The sequence below is a fragment of the Halyomorpha halys genome, unplaced genomic scaffold (assembly GCF_000696795.3).
Source record: "Halyomorpha halys isolate HHAL.00 unplaced genomic scaffold, Hhal_1.1 Scaffold445.1, whole genome shotgun sequence".
Lineage (NCBI taxonomy): Eukaryota > Metazoa > Arthropoda > Insecta > Hemiptera > Pentatomidae > Halyomorpha > Halyomorpha halys.
The window spans coordinates 111,479-126,977 of record NW_027114133.1 but is presented as its reverse complement, the minus strand read 5'-3'; the positions used below and the strand labels follow the sequence as shown (position 1 = coordinate 126,977).

Sequence of the window (15,499 nt, the reverse complement as noted above, 5' to 3'; positions counted from 1 at the left end):
CTTCTAATTTAAATTAATGTTTGAAGTACCAAAAATGGGTGGTTCCTTCCCAAGATTTTCAAGTGTATATGAAACATACAACATATTTACTCATCGTATTATTTTGTACAGTGGTAAATTACATTAAATAAATAAATAAATAAAAAATATTAGTTTGGCACTAGGTATTTGAAGTCTTGGCTATTGTATCTTTCACCTGTACTTACTACTTTTTTCTTTTGAAACTATTAAAGATGTCATGATTTTTTTCAGATTTTTTTCGTCAAGCATAACTTAACAAAGTTAAATAACAGTGAAAACTAAAATGACTTCATTCTTGCATGTTTACAAACACAACATATAGTGTAGTGATTACAGATATCTCTTTATCTTACTTAGGTTTCCAGAACTAGTAATTATAAATGTATATTTGAGGAGAGGAGGTAGGAAGAGCATGGAGAAAGGGGAAGGGGGTTATACCAATCAGATAATTACGGAAATCAGTTGGGGCCTAGAGAGCCTATGAAAATAGAAATATATATCTGGGGAGGGAAAAAGGCGTGTCTAGAAGTTTTTCTCATGGCTTTCTAAAAAGTGGAATAATTCCCCAGGGTTGGTTCGAGCTATGGGCGTCCAGTACCAATGGGGAAAAAATATAAAGGACTAGACTTAGAAACAAGTTATTTATGGAGTTCCTTTTTCCATGGAAATTCTAAGTATAGAATGAAGACATATGCCAAAAGGGACAAGTTGCCTAAAATTGCTCACATAATAATGCCGGTCTTTTGTCTCATGTAAGCAACGAAAAATGCTGACCTAACCTATCCCAACCTTCAAATATACTTAAAAAACGAATGATATTTTGTTCACCTAAGCCTCAATATCCATATAGAATGTTCAAATCTGTTCTAAAACATCTCTACTATGTAACCTAGTGGATAAATTAATAATATAATTGATTACAGAGACTCTTGATACCAATATTTTTTAATTATGAATAGTGAGCGATCAAGTTTTGAAATTGACGAAAGATAAGAAATACAACCAAATAAAGGAATTTATATTTTTTAAATGACTAATAAAAGAAATATTGATAGCGTGTGGTGTTTTGATAAAATCTACTGATATCGAAGTATTGCTTCTATAATGATTAAATCAAACTTTACTTTTGTCACGGAAGAGAAATCACTGCATAATTCTTCCTCATCATTACTACTTATCTCATTATTGTAATGATGAATTTGACATCGGTTGTCAATTTTTATATACAGAAATCGGTGGGTAAACAAAGCTCAGTGAAGTGAATAATAATATTTATTCCACTAATATAATTTAATGAAGTATATTTATATTTAAATTTAAGCTCTAAAAATTGTCTTATAAGGTTTAAAGTATGCCGTTTAATCCAATACACGTTGTAAAGTTGGGTTGCAACTTTTCGAAGTATAAATGTTAAATTACTAACACTCCTCAAATTTTTAACGCATTAGTTGAAGAAACAGGCATATTTTTTGTGCAGGTAGGTATAATAATACATTTAGCAATAAATGTATTTCTTCAAATAACTAAAACCTCTCTCCTATAACTAGTTTTTTGAGGGAGGAAACAACTGTTTTTGCTTCCTTGTCCGTGGAGTTTGGCTTAAGAATTAATGGGACAATACATTAGTAATGCCCAGCGCTGAGGTTGAGGAGCACAGGCTGTACAAATCCAAAGATAATTAGAGACTAATTCTCGGGAAACTTGTTGACGCACCGGCTGTAGGTGGCCATTAATTCGCCATCTATACCAAAGGCCTTACGATTTATGCCCAGCAAGTTCTGGTTGGGTCCGGCAACTTGCTTCACCTGCTGCTGTTTCACATTTCCATTTGAATGAGAAAATTTTCTAATTTTGCTAAAACATTAATGTTATTATCATATTTTTATAGCTTTATACAATAATGGCTAACTCCTGCAAAATAATTTTTGTCCTGTTTGAAATATATGTTTAAGATAGAATTTTATTCAACATCTTATATAAATATTCTCGTAGCTGTTCTATAATTTATATTTATTTATTCGTTGTTCCTTTAGTACTCATCAAGTATCTTGTATTTGTTATACCCAATAAAGTCCCAAAACTGTGGAAACGTTCAATGCATGTTTTTATTGTAAATAGCTACGGTTAACAGTATATCAAATATTTATAATGTAAATACAGTTATCTATATATTAAATTTATACTAAGGGGAAGTATTGGGATAGATTGCACAATAAAAATTCTCCTAATTAAAACGAATATTACTTTAAAGATTAATTACTTTCATTTACCTGATTATACATACATATATAGATATAAATCGTATAAATAGATTTGAGTTATTTCAGATGCTTTTGTCACTATCATCACTTATTGATCCTAGTATTAGTAGTTCCTTTGAGAATCCTAGAAGAAATGCTGTCTTTCACCTCCTTTTACAACAAAAGATCGACCAGGTAACGAAATTCGCTGACAGAAAAAGAAATCCAGGACCGGAATAGCAATGACTTGAGCCTACTGCTACAAGACAATTGTCCTGATTATTTCTCAACCGAACTGAATCCTGGATTCGTACAAAAGGAAATATTAACCAGATTCGGTTTGTTATTAGGAAACGTTGAATTCTATTGAAATATTTAACTTTAATATTTTTAAACGTTTCCTTTTTATGATATTTTCCGTTTTTGAGCTAGGAGTTTAGGAACTTTTCCAAAACTAGAAAATAAGAAAAAACGTTAACCACTCAAAGTCTGACAAATACTTCTTGATTATATAATTTTTGTAAAAAGGCTTCAGGAACATATCAATGAATTTGTTGGGAGCCTAAACCTCATTAAAATAATTTTTAATTAATTTAAAAATCTAATTATTTTTTACTGGTTTGGAGTCATAACTGTGTCATAGGAACTGGAAATATTTTGGGAAAACAAACTATTAGCCAGTTGTGGAAGGGAAAAGATATAGAATACTTAATTCTGAATTAATATTGTTTTGAACATTTAAATTATTTTATGACTAAATTGTATGTTATAATTTATAATGGATGAATGAACAATTATGAGCTAGTGTATGTAATAGTAAGAGACGTAGCTAACATATTAGTACTATTTCCGAAGAACTACACTAATAAAGTGTGCGGGAGTGTACTCATTCATAAGCAATGAGAAAATTATCGGCTATCATTTTCACTTATTCTGACAACATAGAGCTATTATTTCTTTCATTTATTTATTTTTATTCTTATTATATTTTATTTTAGCATTAATGTGATCAGTCATCACTATTACCCATTGCGCACAATAGTGTGTCAGATTGTAATATCTATCAATTAAATAAAGTTTTTTTTTAACAAAAAAAAAATTGCAGTAGTGGCAACTATTTTTTTTCTGAAACCAAAGGCAGCACTGGGATCTTGAAGTGTCCTTCTCTACCCCTTACTAACGCATAGAGTGGGCTCGGAGATTCGGCTATTCTTAATGTGAATTTAGGTCCCAACTTCAACTGTAAAGAATCTTCATCTCGTGAGGGAGCTCAGCGAGTAGCAGTCCACAGCTTTCCATGCATAGAAAGGACACAGTGTGTAAGTGAGTACATGTCCACCCGCCATTTTAGGGTACTGATACGGAACTGTAACCTTTATATCATATAAAAGAACCAATACAGGTGGGGATCCAATTCAATATAGGATTTAATATTAAATAAAATATTAATAAATGATCAATAAATACATCATTGGTTAAAAAAGGTAAATTAAGCTAAAATACATTTTAAGTTTAGGCCTCTTCTTCCAGCGCTTTGTGCTGCCAGTTGGTTCAAGAACTGGTAATGAGAAGGACTGAGAGAGCCGCTACAGATCCAATAATGCTGTGTTCTTCCTTCATTGATTCTCCCTCCCTCACAAGAACCAATATCGCGTGGAAGCAACTTATGCTTAGGCTAAGGGGTTTGGTTCGCAATGTTGCTTGTAGGTATATATCTGGCTCTATATAATGCCTTTGTTGGCGAGGAAAGATCCTTATAGTGTCAAAAATGTGATATTAAATATTCTCGATTCAATGTTTTTTATTTATGAAATAAACTTATTAAGGTCAATGTAAAAGTATTTAAAAAGTCGCCAAAAATAATTATGATTAACTATCATCCATATGTTTTCCATAATAATAATAACAACAAAAGGCTCAGCGATACCGATACGGAGAAGATTGGATACCGATCTAGCCAATCTCTGTATAAATACATCTACCCATTTAAACCCGTCCTTACCCAGTTCACACACGACCGGTCTTGATACAATCCTTCCACTTCCGTTTTGGTCCTTCTCTGGGAGCAATGTTTTTTTCTGTTTATTTTTTTTTTAAATATCTTTATTGAGAAGTTACAGTCAGCAGGTACTTCGATGTCAGCTGACTGAGTAGATAGCTGGTCAAGTGTAAATATAAAGATGTGCTGAACCCAAAAATGCCAGTTTGTTACAGCAGTTCAAGCGTGTTAGATCTTATTCCTTCCTCTCTTTTTTGACATTTTGCTTTCGCCGATACTGGTGCCGAAACCCGGGAACTTTAGATACCGGAGTAATTTGCAGTCTAATAGTATTTTTTTTTCATTCTTCTCTTTGAATTATGACCAGTAACGGAATGGTGAGAAGAGCAGTTCTGAACCTGGATAATATGAACTAAAACAACCAGCCTCAAGCTGCAGTCAACCAAACTTTAGCAGCAGAAAACCCACCTCCGGTGCAGATTCAGCCACTATCAGAAGTCTCTTTAGCGCAATTTCATGCCACGACGCTATAATGGATTAAGGTCCGTACGGCAACCACCCAGGACCTGCGGAAGGTAGTGTCGGACCTAGAAAATACCACCGAAGAGACCGGAGAATTAATCATTTTTTAAAAGGTGGCGATCGCCTAATGGGGCGAAGATGTCGGAGGATCAAGCTACTGGACAGCGAGGATGCAAAATCAATGACAGCAGCGGTAATCTGCCGAGTAAAAAGAAGTATCCTTAATCAGATTCATGCAGATGAAGAGACTCCCTGGAGGGTCATCAATGACAGATTAAAGAAGGCATTCGGAGGAGGATGGTGGACCTCAGAGGAGGATATATTCATGATGATCAGACAGACGAAAAAAGCGAGACAGTCAAGTGGGCAGTATGCCGAGGGAATACAAAGTGATTGTGGGATGTGACCTGTTAGAGAAGATGGGTGCTTTGGTTAAGAATATCAAGGGGAAGAGGAGAATTAGGTTGGGGGGGGGGTAAAATATACAAATGTCATCGACAGAGATAAACCGAGGGCGCACGGGTTGGAGCAATCTATTAGGCTGAGGACTGGAGACAGAGGCTTAAGAGGGAATAAGAAGATATTTTTTTAAAGCTTGGGGCAACCGGGAAGACAGTCCATGAGATCAGACTAAAAGAAAATAAGGTTACATATGTGAAAGAGAGGAGATACCCGCAGGAGCTACGTCACCACATCCGGGAAGAGCTGAAAAGTTGAAAACACCAGGGAATAATTATTGATAGTTCATCCCCATACAATATTCCATTGTGAATACCTTAGACGAAAAGTATCCAATCCCCAGATTTGATGACATTTTGGACAGGCTGAGTGGAGCGACAGTAATCAACACATTGGAATTGAAGGCTGGATATCATCAAATCAAAATACACTCTAAGGATCAACATAAGACGGTTTTCATATTCAAGTGAGGCCAATATGAGTTTACAAGGATGTCGTTTGGCGGAACGAGAGCTCTTGGGAATAGTGTGGGCTGTTGACCACTTTAGGCCCTATGAGTTTGGAAGAAGATTTAGATTACACACTGACCACAGGCCCCTGCAATGGGTGGCAAAGTTGAAAGAGTCTTCGGCCATGATTACGTCATTGAAAGATTACGCATTGGAAGGAGCTTCTCGCACAGTATAATATGGAAATCGTATATAAACCAGGAAGAGAAAATGTAGTAACTGATATATTTTCACTAGCAATAACAGTAAATGCAGTAGAGGAGGAGACTGGGGAAACATCCGGTGAGATGAGACAGTTTCTGCGGTAATGGACGCCTAGAGAGGAAGAGCAGGATGGAGCAAAAGAAGATGATAGGGAAGAATGGTCGAATAACGAGAGTTTGGCTGAAGAAAGACCAGGAGACATAGAGGAAATAGATGAAATAATTATTTGAATTATTATAATTAATATATAATTAACAAGATGAGACAAATTATTTGAAAGACGAAAACCATTGGATTGACCATAATTAAATATACTGTGTACGGGAGAAGTAAAATAACGACGATCTGGACACAGCCAGGCGTGAAGAACGACCAGATCCGTAGAGCGTTAAATAATGCTTCAAAACCTGGAGAAAAGTATCACCTGTATGTTAGGAATGAAACATTTTGGGAGAAGATCAAGCGGCTGTGGTGTGATGAACTGACAGGAATGAACAGGGCATTCATCCGTTGCAAACTGATGGTGGAAACTCTTTTGGAAGAAGAACAGCAACGAGAAGTCACTCTAGCGTATCATCAGAGTAAGACTATTCAACGTGGAAACCTATGTAGGCCTTAAAGATAAGATACTTTTGTCGGGGATGAGGAGTACTATATCAGAGATTGTTTAAGCTGTGAGGATTATTTACGCACTAAGTACGACAGACATCCGTCTAAAGGAAAACATGAGAAGACACCTACTACAGATGCACCGCTGAAAGGTTTACAAATTAACACATGGAAGGGGTACAAATGGCTGACCATGATTGACCACTTCAGTAAGGAGGCAATGACGTACCAGGTGCAGGACAGGTCTTCGGAAACAGTGCTGTTAGCTCTCCGTTTGTGGTTTCAATTCTACGGAGTTACGGAGCACATCTCATGAGATTCTGGAAGGGAATTTGACAATGCCATGATTCGAAAGGAAATGAAGGAACTTGACGTAGTATGGCATCTCAACACATCTGGGTGCCCCAAGAGTAGAGGAGGCATAGAACGCTTCATGGCACGTTGTGACCACGTTGTGACCAACATCAATTATATCAGGTCGGCCAGGGACTAGAACCGGACGTGGTTATGCCTAAGGCTATTGCAGCTTATAATCATTCTATACATGCTGTTACGGGGTTTTCACTCTTTGGGCTTCACGGACACCAGCGGGACTATAAGGGCACGACAGCTGACGGAAAGGAAATACGTTATTAAGTATTGCTCGAAGAAAGTTATGGGAAAAAGCACGGGGTAGTATCGAAAAGGAAAAAAACAAGAAGATGACGCAGGAAAATCTAAAGGTCACAGACAGGATAGGAGCGATCAAAATATCGACTTTCAGAGGCCATTTGCACTTACGACGGATGCCAGTCAGTATTCGCTGCGTGCGGTACTATCCCAGGAGTACCAGAAGGGGGGACGTCAAAAGCCTATGCTAGTAGAGGCCTCTCGAAGACGGTGCTTGCTACAGTGCAGAGGCCCGTCTTGTGGTGTGAGACAGTTTCCGTGAGAATGGACTCCAGAGGATGAAGAGAAGTCAGGCACGCCGAGATACGGAAACGAGGACCAAACATCAGATGACGAATGTTCAACAGAGGAAAGACCAGCGGAGATGGAAGTGATTGAAGAAATGGAGAACGACAAACGACGCCAGATAATTTGAAAGACGAAGACCACGGGCATTATTACCACGCATTTTTCGCGTGCATTGCCAGCCGCTGAGTCTAGTACTATATTAGACCTGCTGAGGGCACTGTCTGATGAAGTAAAAGAAGAGATGACCTCAATGACTATCTCTTATCCTATGATCATAATTCCCCCAGGTCAACTCCATCTAAGACCCTCCCCCTACCCTGTGGTGTTCCTCAAGGCTCCTCTTTATCTCCTACTCTGTTTGTTATTTACATTAATGACCTTCCCCTCCAGATCCATCACTCCCAGTACCACATCTATGCAGATGATTTCCAAATATATCTGTCCTTCCCGCCATCTGACCTATTACCAGGCGCAGAGAAACTTCAAGAAGATTTGGTTGAGATTTGCGAATGAACGAGAGCTAACAAGTTGAAGCTAAATGGAGAGAATACGAAGGCAATCTAATAGGCTCCAATCATCTCCTTAAAACTGTTCCTAATATTCCAACTCTGTTCCTACATGATAGTCCCTTCAAATTTTACCCCACCATCAAAAACCTGGGAATAACCTTTGATCAAACACTTTTCTGGAAAAACAATGTATCCAATATCTCCCGCCGTATCCTTTCAACTTTCAAACGTTTAAATTACCTCCGCCACCTATTTCCATTTGAAACTCGTAGGCTCCTAGTCCTTCGCTAATATTTCCTTATTGTGACTATTACTGTACAGTATATGGAGGAGTCTCTGGGGATCTCGAGGCGAAATTAAAACGTTTGATAAATTGCTGTGTACGATTCATCTTCGGGATCCATATGGACGTCTCTGTTTCCCGTTTTTATGCATAGTTGAAGTAGCTTTATCCTGCCTACCGTCGTAAATATTTCCTGGCATCCTTCATCTTCCAAGTCATCCAATCCCGCCGTCCTTCTTACATCTCCGAGCTCCTTCAATTCAAATCCTCTACTCGTTCCCGCAATACCCGTTCCCGGTCTTCAGATTTATACACCAGGGCCGACCGAACCGCTGCTTTCGATAGATCGTTCATTATCCGAGCCTCATCCTTATGGAACTCCATCCCTCCCAACATTAGTCGCACCTATACCCTCCCTACATTTAAATCCCGCCTGTTCAATCATTTCTTATCCATTGATTTTTTTTTCTTATTGTTTTCTTATACATATGTTATAGTGTTGTGATATAAGTTTACGAGGCTTGTTCGTAAACTGGTGGAGGGGGGGGGGATAAATGTCAACTGACAAAGGCCGTCAGGTGATCGACTAGAGAGAGAGAGAGGTATGGAACCAAATAAAGTTACTCTTGTTTACGCATTGAGAGAGTATTCTTCCGACAGCCTTTTCCTTTTTTAATAGTTTTTCTACGCCAACACGTAACTTTATATAAATATATCTCAAAATGAAGTAACTACTAATAAAGTGGGAAAGCAATATTAACTCTTAAAGAAAGGTTTTTTTTATCAGACAATTAAAAATTTATTTCAGATGTTGATTGTGAAGGTGGGAACAGAGTTCGGAAACTTTAATGAAAAAATATATGACCAGGAAGTAATTTTCACAAAAATGTCTAATATAAATTCTTTGAATAATAAATACCGAAAACTAAATATATATCCAATTTGCTAATTTATTCTTGTATTAGTTTGATTTTTTAATACCATATAATAGAATGTTCCTGCTGAAAGAATTCTCTTATATGGAAAGGGATATGCTTACCAATTGTTCTTTAAAACAGTTATAAACATATAAAAAGTAATATAATTTGATGTGTGAGTAAAAATATGAAGGTATATATATATATATATATACATATTTCACATAAATAATTTATGTAAAACTTCAGTATGAACATTTATTAAGTATTATGTAATTATCTTAAGAAGGTTATTTATAAAACCGAGCTAAATTGGTGAATGCGTTAGATATGATGGTTTGTCTATTTTATACTGAATGAATATTGATTGTCAGCATTTAGAAGAGTCCCTACAAGAAAAGAAATGTTTATGCAATTTTTGTTCTCTAATTTTTGAAAGAAGTTATTTTAAAATCCCTGATGTTTCCATCTTCCTTGACCTACATTCCATCCTGCCTCGGTTAAGGTGACAGAACAGGTCTCGTTTTATGATCCCCCAAGTAACAGACTTCCTTCGTAATCCTCGTAAATCCTGGGTAAAAAAGTGCTAGAGAAACTTCAGGATGCTATTCTTATGTACACCTGGGCCAGATTACTTCTTGGTCCTATTCTTTTAATTAGTAGGAAAGACAAATATAAAATCATTTTTAAAAATGACAAAATGAAATTTAAGTTACTGAACATTTTGAAATAGTTTACTGGTATGAAAATCATCCAAATGTGAAAGCATAATCATACAATGTCATTTCTACTTCTAGTTATTTTTAAATGGGATATATAACGATTGTGAAGAATTTAGAATTAAAAATAAAACTAAATAACTTATTAACCCCATGACTCTAACTCACACTATGAAAATGATCAGAATCGTGGAGTAAAGATTTTTGTTTTCAAGTGTTGGCATTATTTTGGTTTCCATAAATAGAAATTAATTTACTCCTTTAGATTCTTACATAATCTTATTATTTTGGATCAGAGATTTTTGGTTTGAGACTTAGTGAGGACCTTCTTGGTATTTTACTAACGGAAACTCAGATAATACTACTGGAACAAATGGAAGTTGTATCTTGTCTCAGAATTTTTGTTAATTGGTCTTAGTCTAAGAAATGGTAATACGATAAAAAAAAATTTTATAGATTATTTTTATATATTCAATTATATGTTGGGGCTTGTTTCGCAAATCATTATTCGGAAACACTTACTATGAACTGAAAGAAACTAGAAATCAAAGCTATATTTAATTTTTAGAAATTTTGTTTATATGTTTCTCTGTAAGATTCGCCTCTTGTTTGTACGAATTGTTTGTACACACGAGGCGTTTTCTTTGAGTGTACAATATTATATGGGAGGGCAAAATAAAATTTATAGACAGAATCAACAAAGGTGCGAAAGAGCTGCATGCAGCAAACTGGAAAGTAGTAGTCCAAGATAGGTAGGGGTGGAGAAGGCTGATTCGGAGGTTTGTTGAGCCAACTGAAAAAAAAGTTAATTAATGTGAATATATTGGTGTTAATAAGTTTAATTTATGTTTTTAAGTCTTAAGTTCATTATGTGATTGTTTTTATATATTTATATCAATATATACTTTTGATGACCTCGAATAAACTTACACCACATTCAATGTTATGTCAGAATAAATAATTGGATTATAATTGAATCAAATCTTTCTTTTTTTATTTATAAAATGTTTACTAAAAATGTAAAATAACAAAATTAATTATTTTCTTCAATATTTCTCCATACTGTCATTTAAATAACTTTAATTACGACTTTATGTTCATATGTAGTCTTTTTTATTTTTTTCACCATGCAAACAATTTTAGAAACGTTAATGATGTATGCAGGAATATAAGGTAATTAACTCATGAATAGTTAATTTTTTTTAATAATAAAATTTCAAACATTTGGAAATGTATCAACGTATGGCTTTATTTTATAAATACCTACTTCATGTAGTATTCTAAGGTGGCATTATACTTAACATTATATAATATAAAATTCACACTTATTAAAAAATTACAAATTACTAATTTTAGGAGTCCTTACTTTAATGCAAGTGGACAAACATATTGGTTTTAAGGCAAGGAGGTTCCGAAATTTCTGACAACGAATGCTATTTTGTATTATTAACATATAAAAATGAAGTAGATAAATTTTCAAACTAAATATTATTGTACTGAAATAAGTGGATTTGTTATGTAATTATAGTTTTAATTTCATTAACTCACTACCAGTGATGCGGCGAGAGGAACGCGCTGGGATCTTCTGAGCTCTGCTCTACCCCTCACACGTGGGGGATAGAGTGGGCTCAGGGATCCTCAGGTCGATTGTGTAAATATTGTATATTAGAGTGTAAGTGTGACTGGAGACTATATTATTTTATCATTATGTTATTTTATTTCTCATACAGATAGTTTGATTATGTTCATTTTGTTTATTCTTTTGTTTGTATATATATATTTTTTTTATTTTAGTATGTATGAGATCATTCATCACTATTACCTATTGCCCACAACTGTGTGGCAGATTGTAATATCTATCAATAAATAAAAAAGTAGTATAAAAACAAATTCATAAATTTTTTTTTTTCGTTGGGGCTGTTTACAGATAAAAAAAATTATAATCGATTTCGTTTATTATTGTCATAAACCTTTTTTCATTCAAAAAAAGGAAGGGCTTTTAAGGAAATGGGTAAAATATTGATTCAACTTAAATTTACGATAGCCTGATAAATTTACGATAAATTATAACTGTTATTTTACTTAAATGATCCTATCCGTTTCTATCCTGTTCAATCTTACCATTTTCATCCATTTCAGCAATGTTTCTGAATAATTGAAACGGCTCTTATCAGGATATCTCATTATAAAATATAACCCGCAATTTCAGAGTGTTTACGGTTTAATTTTAACGTGGATAAGGACAAAAGCTAGAAACATTTGGGATTACCTCGTTTTCCTCCTTGGTTTTATACCAAAATCGCGTCTCGTATTGAAGCGTAGTACTTGGAAAACATAAATGATTGAAAATATTAACAAGAGAAACAATCGAAAATGTTCAGTATTTACAAACAAAAACCGCTAATGGTTGGGCAAATAAGTGGTGCTAAAAGCTTTTTGAAATCGTAATCGCTGCTGGGTAATTAAAATGTATTATTCTTGATTAGGGTTTCCGGTTCACTAATAGACGGCCCTTGGTATCTTTCCCTTAATAGCTTGGCCCGATAATTCCTCCCCTTTTCGTATAACTTATCACCCCTTCGCCCTAATCTTAACTCCAATTAGACTCCAGTCCTTAAGACTTTTGAGGATTTTAGGATAATATCCTTCAGCCGAGAGGATGGTTTTATTTCGGGAAAGATGGAAGGCGGTCTTATTTTTTTTTTGCTGAAAATGGATAACTTGAGCAGTCGCAGAGAATATTTCTCTGAAAAATGGGAAAGGTTTATTGAATACGATACGCCCTTTCCATCACAACTCACGTAACACTTCTCACTTCTACTTCTTAAAAAACAGAGTTAAAACATTTTTATTTATATGTAGCGAAGGTCCTTTAATGATTATTTTACATTATATTTTCAAATAAACAAAATTTTATCCATTTTAGTCTTAAAACATTTTTATTCTATTTATAAGCCGTTAGATGTCCATGCCCGATTCGACCATCCTCAAGTACAATCTTAATACAATTTTAGAACCATAAAATTTAAAAAACTACTTCATACAGGCCTATTCTGGTCATTTCTATCAGTCCTCAAATTACCCTTATGAGTTAGCTTTTCACATTAAATTAAAAATTAAAATTATTTAATACAGTCAACAGTAAAATATATCACAAAAATATTCGTAACCTTCCCTGAGAGTGTAGGGAATAAAAAAATCGAATCTAACTTATTCATTATTTTAATGATTTATATTTGATTAAAAAAAAACCACGGCAATCTCTTGAAATTAAAGTGATTTTAAATTATGTAAAAAATGTCTATTTGTTCCATAGCCTATAAAAAATATTGAACTGAAAATTGTTAGATTATTTTTAATTATACACGTTTATCACAATCATTGAGATATATCTTGTAAACAAAATTGTTCTGGTAAAATATTATAATCTCATATTTTTTTTATTTTTAATAAAATCTCGAATACATATGGGTTAATATTACCAAACCTTTTAGGTGGATGTAAGTTTTTATTTTTAACTTCCTAGCTTAAAACCGAAAACTCATTAAAATTAAATTAATTTTATTTTAATAAAATTAAATCTGTACCGCTAAAACCCATGAAGGGGCAGGCTTTGTAAGGGAGTACTGTTACTAGACCAACGGTGTGCAAGGAGGTGATTTATTCAGAATCACGCTCAACCACTAGATTTTTACCCAATTAAGGGTACCCAATTTAGGAGGCTGGGTGGACCCCCATTTAGGAGGGGTCCCGAGCTCACAGGATTTGACTAACGGCTACCGTAAAGTCATACGAATCTGAAATTACATACATAAGGGCAGTATATCCTTGGAATGTTTCGGAAACGTTTTCGATAAAATCAACTTGCTGTGTTTTTGATTGTTTTCCACTTTTTAGATTTGATTGTTTCCATTTTTTTTTCACAAAAAGAGCTTTAACGATCTTGATTAGACTTGGTATATCAATTTAAAATCAGATATATTTTATAATTATTGAAATAGTTTAAGTGTGTAAATGCCGAATATTCAAATAATCTTTCTCTAAAGTACCTTTTACGTTGTTTATTTGAAATAAATAACCATTTTCCTTTGTTGAAAGTAATAAAAGATCTATTAATATGAACTATAACAGAGTTTGATAATTAATAAAATGAAGAAATAGTTTAAACCTTTTAGAGAATGGAAAATCAAAGGCAGATGTGCGGCCCCAATTTCTACTAATTTCAAATTGATATAATATTTTGTTACATTGTTGTTTTCATAACACGCATGAGGTTCACATTTGTTATTCGAACCTCGATAAATCCTAAAATAAGAATTTAAATAGCAATAGACATATAAAAATTCATGTTTGAAATTTTAATTTTATTTTTATGTGAAAGTTTTGTGCTGATTTCTTTTTTTATTAACAACATATATCACTTATATATAAAAAGTAAATACCATAAAAAGAAAAAAATGAATAAAAGTAAATGATTGAAGTTTAGAATAATATATTGAACACCTCACTTGGTTATTCAATTTATACAGCGGTAGTGCCTCCACTAAAGGGAAAAAAGTAGGATGTTTAATTAATTAACAATGTGATCTATAGTTGTTTTGCGAATGAGCCTCCCATTTTATTAGCAATATCACAAGACTTTCCTTCAAACTTTTTTCCTCCAAAATGAAAAGGAGAAGAAAAATAAAGGAAAAAGTGGATATAACCTTTGTGATGCCTTAAGTATAAGGTTATTAACACTAGGGAAATATTTAGAACTATAAAGAGCAATAGCAAGCTCTAGTACGTGATGGTGGATTTTCATTAGTGTTTAACAGGACCATAAAACTGGCTGTGACAGATATTTTAACATGCCAGGGTTAGGGGCGAGAGGTGGTAGATTTTTTTTGTTCACAACACGAACCATACATCAGTCTTATTGATTACCGTAACCTTTGATAGCTTGTCTCTGTTGACGTCCTCTTCTGTATACGAGGATTATGCCTTGTCCCTTTCGTTCGACACTGATCCTGTATTCCGTGAGTCATCTGTTCTTTAGCACATTTTTATTTATTTGTCGTTAAGGGGCTAACGAACAAACAACAACCGTGTCCTGACATGTATACTAATTATTAGCAACACAATTATTTACGTGTCTCCAGCACTAAGTAGGTACTTTCAGTTAGACCGAATTCTTTGTAAAAAATAAAAATTTTCGTGAATTAGTAAAAAATTAGTAACTAAATTTCAGTTTCAAAATAATTAAGAGTATTGCGACTTTTAATATAAACACACACACACACACACACACACACACACACACACAAACGCGCGTGTGCGGATTTTGAAAATATAATATTTAATTCCTCATTCATTTGTATTTATTATTTAATTTGTAATGCTCGTCAGGAAGTAAAATAAAGCATATAAAACTTTTTTAAAACTCTCAACCCTTTTTTACGAGATCATTTAAGATACATGATCATTACGAAAATTACACAAATTGGTAATCACACGATATCTAACTCAATAACAATCTTAAATCTGAAACTTAACTAGCAGCAGAAACTGT

The 15,499-nt window shown here is 34.1% G+C and overlaps 1 protein-coding gene and 1 long non-coding RNA gene across 3 annotated transcripts in view; one reads left to right on the top strand and one right to left on the bottom strand.

Moving 5' to 3' along the window:
* Positions 1-15,499, top strand: part of LOC106682819 (lachesin) — a 522,354-nt gene that overhangs the window by 419,655 nt on the left and 87,200 nt on the right. The gene's annotated exons all lie outside the window — the stretch shown is intronic.
* LOC136796759 (uncharacterized) overlaps positions 10,440-15,499 on the bottom strand; it is a 9,085-nt gene continuing 4,025 nt past the window's right edge. Inside the window, exon 3 of the long non-coding RNA XR_010844508.1 lies at positions 10,440-10,741. This is a non-coding gene — a long non-coding RNA (uncharacterized lncRNA). The remainder of the gene's footprint in view (positions 10,742-15,499) is intronic.